Source organism: Ascaphus truei, chromosome 5, assembly GCF_040206685.1.
Source record: "Ascaphus truei isolate aAscTru1 chromosome 5, aAscTru1.hap1, whole genome shotgun sequence".
In the NCBI taxonomy this organism is placed as follows: Eukaryota; Metazoa; Chordata; class Amphibia; order Anura; family Ascaphidae; genus Ascaphus; species Ascaphus truei.
The window spans coordinates 22651358-22660005 of NC_134487.1; positions in this window are offsets into that span (position 1 = coordinate 22651358).

Here is an 8648-nt window from a genome sequence, read left to right on the forward strand (position 1 = left end):
AAACCTCTGACTACTCAAAATTATTTGAGCAATACAAGAATATGTTAGAAACAAAAATAAAGATACATATAACATCTTGTTAAGAGAACATATTGAATCAAAGATATTATTCCACAATATCAAGAAAATTATTTCTATAATGAATGGTCTCTAGTCTACACCATTCTTTAAATAATATGCCAAAATACAGATATCTACATAGAAAATGTCATATACATATTCAAGTTTAGCTCATTATTTTATATACAATGTAAATCACTCAACGGTTTCATATACTTTGATGGTACATCCTTTCTCACGGTTATACACTCTGCCTGTGCTAATGACACAGAAAAAACTTTGCAAATATGGGACTCTAGTTCAGAGTGTAAATGCCCTATATACATCAAATTTGTCATAAAGTTAATTGTGAGTAATAGACCCATCACCCTGCCTTGTGACAATTGTATTGTGTCGTATGTCTTTATTTATATAGCGCCAAAAGTGTACTCAGCGCTTCACAAAGAATACAGTACATGGAATTATAATTATACAATAAGTGCAGCAAAATCAGACAATAGGAAAGGAAATCCCTGCCCCAAAGAGCTTACAATCTAAGAGGTTTAATGGGAAACTTACAGAGACAGCAGGTGATGGAGTAAGTGCTGTAGGTAGATGGCAGTGCTTGGTCACAATGGGTGGTAAGAGTGTGGGACATTAGCCATGAGGGCAATGTTTTTAAATTAGAAAATTACAATATTGTCCTTATAAAAATCCTCAAAGAATAAAGGAAAATAGTTTTTTAATAGCAATTGTTGATTGATACAGATCAGGTTGTTGATCTACTGGAAGATTTCTACATCTCTCCTCACCTGATGATTAATTTTAACTTGCATATTCTATCTATTAAAGTCAGACTTTATCTGATGAAGATTGATAAAGTCCCCAAGCGGACGAAACGCGTCAGAGGATCTTCCTCATGTCATTTTAACTTGGCTTGTATGCCGCAATAAAGTCTTTTGAATTGCACCTTGCCTCCAGCCTTATCCTGTCTGCAGTGCTCGTTTTCCCACTACTCTGCCATAGATGTTGATATATTGTATTCAAGGGACATGACATTCGATTGGAAACATGATCCACTTAGGCTATATCTACAAGCAGTGCACTGAGTGCAACAACTATAACCTATCTTGGTAAAAGAGCTAATGTGACTGTTGTGTCACTGGACAGCTAGGAGATAGCTTTATTTTTAAGTTGACCGCTTTTGTAAAAACAATCTTTGGTATTTCTGGAAGGATTTTGACCAGTTCCCTATCTTTTTGAGTATTGGCCAGTGTTTTGTAAAGATTTGGCGTATTACCGGTGCCATCTGATTATATTAATCAATGTTGGCCTCTTTTCTGTCCATCTGTTAGACGTGCTATACTCTCGAATTCCTCTTTGTATTGTCTGTTCAAAAACTTTGATTTCAAGTCCAATGCTTGGGTGATGTCATTCTCATTGTTTGTATTGTTGCGTTTTAAACGGACAAACTGACCATTAGGGGTGTTTTTAAGCCATACTGGATTATGGTGACTGCTGGCCAGTAAGTAATTAGTTGCGTGCACCTCTTTATAATATGTCTTATTGTGAATTTGATTATTAAATGTATACAACTCTAAATCCAAAAACTCAATTTTGTTTGAATTTATTTTACAAGTGAATTTTAAATTATAATTATTGTGATTAATATAAGAAATAAATTAATCCAAATCCTCTAAACTTACTTTTCAAATAAACAAAATGTCGTCAATGTAGCGACGCCACAGCACCAGGTTCGCACCGAGGGGACAGTTTGCCCAAATGTTATCTTCCTCCCATACGCCCATAAACAAATTGGTGTAACTCGGTACAAACCTGGACCCATCGCCGTGCCACATATCTGCAAATAATAACGGTGATTAAAACAAAAATAATTGTGAGTGAAAATAAACATAATACTTTCAATTAGGAAGGATCTTAGTGCTCATGTCATGTCTGGATCACGCTCCGGTACTTTGTATATCGCCTGACTGTGATCTATTACGGTGTACAGTGATGTCACGTCCACTGTGACCCAAACATAGTTCGGCTGCCATTCAATGCCCCTTAGTGTCTGCAGCACGTGGGTGGTATCCCTCAAATACGAGGGTAATTTATGTAACATATATTTGAAGGTGGTAATCTATGAAGTGTGAAAGATTTGATGTCAGGGATTGAATACCTGATATAATTGGACGACTGGGGGGTTCTTCTAAGCATTTATGAATTTTTGGAATTATATAAAACACCGGAATCCTAGGATATAAAGTATTCAGAAATTCAAACTCATTCTTGGATAGGATTTTGTTGTCTATTCCTTTTTTTTAGAAGAGTAACTCATTTGTTCTGATACTTAACCATTGGATTGGGAGGGGTTGGTATGTCACAACATCTTGTATAATCCACATTGATTCCAATATGTAATAGTCTTTATCCAAGACTATCATTTATTTCTTATATTAATCACAATAATTATAATTTTAAATTCACTTGTAAAATAAGTTCAGACATATTGGAGTTCTTGGAGTTGTATACATTTTATGTAAAATAGTGCGCTCTCAAGACAGTGTGCTAAAAGAAAAATTCACTTAAATGCACACCACTAATAATTAGAATATAACTTTTAATAGTATTACTTAAAACATATATTACTGATTGTAAGTGTAACAGTAATTAAAAATGTGAGACGAAATACCTGTAACCCCTACTAAATAAATAAACACTCAGACACAGTATAATACTTGTCAGGTGGTAGAGAATTATAGGTCAAATTCAGCACTGATGGAAATTACCATCAGTGACCAGAGACACAACTTAATAATGCACCTATGAATACAGATGATCTAAAGACCACAATTAAAGTTAGTTAGTTAGTAGGTCTAGTAAGGTGCAACTGATTGCATAATCATACCATGAACAACCCTCAATACCCAAGGAGGGAAAGGTATATAGCAGGAGCAGTGCATTACCTTAGAAGTGTTAATATATACATATAGTGTATGTGATAAAAATAAGGTGACCATAAATGGCAGCCACCATACACCACTAATGAGATAGATATGACATGTATATAACCACATACATGAGTAGGCTTCTCTGTCTTTTGGCTAAGTGTAGTATCTATCCTACCTGTGGCATGAGTAGGATGGACAGTGGCATACATTTGATTCAATGGTTAGGTCGAGAGGTGGGATGAGCCTGAGATTTTCTTGGGTCCTTGTACCACCAGCTGTCAAACCAGGGGGGAAGGGTTTGTAGTAGAGTACCTGTTTGAAGCTCACAGTGGGCAAGTGTAATCCCTATCACAGCGACACACTGATACTTCGATCTGTTCCCAGCATGGACACTTGATGTCAAGGATTTACTTCCCTCACATCCATCACTCCCTGGGCCTTCTGGCTAAGGGGCATGACAATGTTTAACCCACCCCGCCAATTTGTGGTCAGGGTGCTCTGGCACAGAATTTGCATGGCTTGTCACCGTCTCTCTTCGGAGGGAAAGCGACAAGGTGATTAGGCTCTGGCTGAAAACAAAGACTTGGACTTTCTTGCGGGCCTACTGGCTGGAGGGAGGAAGAGAAGGACGTTCCAAATCCTGATGGAGGACAGTGCCTAAGATCCCAAAGACCTATGCCTACCGGCTAAAGATTTTTGGTGAAAGGAACAAGGACTTGTCCAACATTGGGACGACAGTCACAAGTGGAAGCACCCCAGTCACTGCGGTGACTTGAGCACAGGGGGGGAGGGGAAATAAACTGTTTTGGTACAGTATGTGGATCAATTGTATAGATAAATCTATCTGGTCTTTATCAATGAGTGAGCATCATCCATCACCATAGATTGCTTGATTTGCTTAAGTAGCATCACAATGCTAAGAACTTTCTTAAGTTTTGTTTTTGTTGCATAGTTAAATACATGGGGGGATTGCCTTATTAGGCGTTTCCACGCCCACAGCACCGGTAACACTACACCACCAGCACCGAGCTGCATTTGCAGAGGCCTCACACTCTTCCCCACTACAATGAAGCTGATTGCCGGGGGGAGGGGGGAGAGAGAGGGGTCTCTGTAAGGCCACAGTTCACCTCAAATCTGCCCCTGGTTATATAGTAGCTGAGGTTGAAAAAAGACTGGAAGATCCACAGACCATAATAATTCCTTCAACACTGAAGGTGTAAAGGCCTGGAATGATGTCACATCCTCAAAAGACTTTGGAGAAACACTATTGATGTGTGAACTTTATCAGATTATATCATATGGTGCAGCCATACCTAAAATTAACTTAGTTGCACTGACTTGCACATGAATACTGTTCCTATCACAGCAATTCCCCTTGGCTATGCTATGGTTAATTATAAAAAAAGACTGCTTAGCCAGATCTTATACAAATAAAGGCCTTATATTTGGGGGATGGATGATGATTAAAAAGATTGCCTCTGCATTCTCCAAACAGGTAAAGTAAAGGCACACAATAATTTGATTTATGCCTAGCATTGTGCTGAAGCCAGAAGTAAGCACTGAGATGTATCACACATTGGAAAAAAATGACTTACAGCAGTACTGTTTATTCCCATTTAAAGAGACTTTTTCATTATTGTCATTTTGGTACACATTTTTTTTATGGTAGCCATACCCGTATGTCGGAGAAACAAAGATTGTTGTAAACTCAGTGATTCTTATTTAATTATTTTTAGCAAGGACTGAAACAGTCACCTGGTGCTCATATTCATGTCACTACTAGGGTTGCCAGGTGGCTTCTCCAAAAATACTGGACGCAATGGTGAATGGTGCGACACACACACACACAAACGCTCTAGAGACACACACACACACACATCTCTCTCTCCTCTCCATGATGTTTCCTTCTCTCCTTAGCCCTACCCCAGGCTCTTGACAACTCCTCCTGATTGACTGCATTGCTCAGCAGCAGCCAATCAGGATGGAGGAAGCTGTCCAGCCCCCTAACAACAGCCCTGCTCAATCCCACAGCCCCCCAATTCGGTCAGGTCCTCTATGTCCAGAGAGGTAATAATGGACACATACATGTCCAGTATTATGTCTAATTTTTTACTGGACAGTGTGTCCAAATACAGGACATTCCGGTTCAATACTGGACACCTGGTAACCCTAGCACTACCCATAATCCTTGTCTGTAGCTCGACCACAATATTAGATGATACAATCTATGAAACCGGTTTGGAGACTTGTGAAAAATATGTGAATACTCATCAATATATCTTTGCCTTTTTTGTACGATGAAGCGTTTGTGCCACTTTTCTGCCCACCATAACCTAAATGTGAATGTGATCTGCCAAAATCCTTTTATGAAAATGACACCTTACATTGCAATTGTCTATAGGTGAAGGACTTGTGCCCACCCAACGCGTTATCTGCATGATGAAGATCCTTCCTGGGGTTTTCACACCCTCTTCTCAGAGAAGCACAGACATCCAGATTATAGAGATAACAAAAGTTTAATTAACAACCAATCAGCAGGGCCGTTCTTACAAATGTTGCGCCCTTAGGCACTCACCTTTTTGTCACCACCCTTCTCCTCCAGCGTCCAGAGACACACACACACACACACATCTCTCTCTCCTCTCCATGATGTTTCCTTCTCTCCTTAGCCCTACCCCAGGCTCTTGACAACTCCTCCTGATTGACTGCATTGCTCAGCAGCAGCCAATCAGGATGGAGGAAGCTGTCCAGCCCCCTAACAACAGCCCTGCTCAATCCCATAGCCCCCCAATTCGGTCAGGTCCTCTATGTCCAGAGAGGTAATAATGGACACATACATGTCCAGTATTATGTCTAATTTTTTACTGGACAGTGTGTCCATATACAGGACATTCCGGTTCAATACTGGACACCTGGTAACCCTAGCACTACCCATAATCCTTGTCTGTAGCTCGACCACAATATTAGATGATACAATCTATGAAACCGGTTTGGAGACTTGTGAAAAATATGTGAATACTCATCAATATATCTTTGCCTTTTTTGTACGATGAAGCGTTTGTGCCACTTTTCTGCCCACCATAACCTAAATGTGAATGTGATCTGCCAAAATCCTTTTATGAAAATGACACCTTACATTGCAATTGTCTATAGGTGAAGGACTTGTGCCCACCCAACGCGTTATCTGCATGATGAAGATCCTTCCCGGGGTTTTCACACCCTCTTCTCAGAGAAGCACAGACATCCATTATAGAGATAACAAAAGTTTAATTAACAACCAATGAGCAGGGCCGTTCTTACAAATGTTACGCCCTTAGGCACTCACCTTTTTGTCACCGCCCTTCTCCTCCAGCGTCGCAGCGTCAAATGACACTGCACTGTCCCGTGGTGTCAAATGACGCCCCAGCATCACGTGGCGATGCGTTGCTGTGACTTTGCATTGTCATGGCAACGCGTCACCATGTGACATCGCGGCGGAAGCTGAAGGAGAAGGGTGGCAATGAAGCGTTAGCCTTCCGAAATCTTCCGGAGGTGGAAAATGGAAGCGGCAGGACGTCGAGAAGCCTCCCCCTCCGCCCCCAATTTTGCTGCCCTAGACCAGGGTCTAGTGGGCCGATCGGGAAATATGGGCCTCCCAATAAGGATGCACTTACAGTAGATGGCATTCAAAGTAGTGCTGGTTATTCCAAAAATATGGCCTGGCTGAGATGCCCAAATGAGAGGGTTGCAAACCTGTGGTTCATTTGTTGAGGCAAGGCTTCAAATATAGAAAATATACAGCCACTACACGTACATAGGCAGTTCCATTCCTCATGTATACTCTGCCAGCTAGTAATATGGATTTGGATCAAGCCAGGATATTTATTAACTATCAAACAACGTTAAGCCTTTCATCTAAGTACTTAACCCATGGTGATGGTAAGAAATATGATATCATATTCTGTATATAAATCATCCAATTTGCTGTTATTAGTCTAATGCATTCTGTCCTTGGGTATAATAGAGGGTGGGTGCAGTGTGGACAATAAATCAGTGCAAACTTGAAGAGGGAAGGAAAAGCACGGGTGCACTCCAGCCATAAGAACTCACTTTTTGCATTGAAGAAGATAGCGGCCAGATGCGTCCTTCACTCCCCATAAAGCTTTTGTTGTTGCAGTGTATTCTATATCTGGGGACAGAACGTCACGAATAGAACTATCCTCTCTACTACACTACACCAGTGTTTCCCAACCGGGGTTACGCAGGATTTCCCTGTCCTGCCGGAGCAGGGAGAGAGCAGGGCGGTTGCTAGTGGGTTGGGTAGCTTCCTCCACCCTGATTGGCTGCTGATAGACATGGCAGCCATCAGGAATTGGTGTCAGGAGCCTGAGGTAGCCAATCAGAGGAGGAAGCAGCATGGGCAGGAGAGAGGTGTGAGCAGAGCGAGGTTAGAATTGCTGTCTGTCCATCCTGTGTGTATTTGTTCTGTCCTGTCTTGTGTATTTTTCCATCCTGTTGTGTGTGTGTGTGTTTATGTTCTGTCCTGTTGTGTGTGTATATGTTCTGTCCTGTTGTGTGTGTATGTGTTCTGTCCTGTTGTGTGTGTATTTGTTCTGTCCTGTTGTGTGTCTCCTGTGACTGTGTCCCTGTCCTCTTTGTCTGTCTCTGTCCTGTGTCTCCTGTAACTGACGGTCCTGTTGTGTGTGTATGTGTTCTGTCCTGTTGTGTGTCTCCTGTGACTGTGTCCCTGTCCTCTCTGTCTGTCTCTGTCCTCTGTCTCCTGTAACTGACGGTCCTGTTGTGTGTGTATGTGTTCTGTCCTGTTGTGTGTCTCATGTGACTGTCCCTGTCCTCTCTGTCTGTCTCTGTCCTGTGTTTCCTGTAACTGACGGTCCTGTTGTGGGGGTGCAGCTGAGCACTCTGATTAGAAGTGCCCAGAGAGAGAAAAAGGTTGAAACCCACTGCTCTACAAAGACTGGTATTTACAACTATAGACACCTGCTTCTCTGATAGCTACTGTACTTCAGCTCCTGGTGAATGATCTTATATAAGAGGTGATAGGGCTTTGGTTATTTGAATTCATAGTCTATTAGGTATGGTTCTCAACCTCTGTCTTAAACTCTTATGTTTGCTTCAACAGTATGATTAAATTGGAAACTCATCTAATCAGACAATGTATAGCGCTATAAACTGTAATATAATAAAGTAAACAGATGAATGGGACTATTTAATAGAATGACATAATAACCTAATAAATACATTGGTGTATATTATTAGTTGGGAAAGGACAATCCTGACCACTGTTTGCCATTGTTTTACCCCAAACAAAATAATATAACTTCTTTGGAACGCTTGGCATCTTAATTAATATCTGACATGGTTACTGCCATGCCTACTATTCTACCCTAATGCAATAAGAAATTGTAATATTCATTAGAAAAAAATAACAGTTCAATGTATACACAAATGTATTTTTGATGCAAAATATTTATCAATTACCAATGCTGCTGTGTGCATGACTATCCCACCTTGGCATCTGATCAATATGCCATGAAGCCATTTTTTCCTTGGCATGAAAGATTTGGGGCAATATTTTTTAAACAGTGTTCTACCATAAGTCACCTAAAAGCCCATTGGTAAAGTGTCCTCTGGGGCTGGAAGGGGTATTACAGCTTA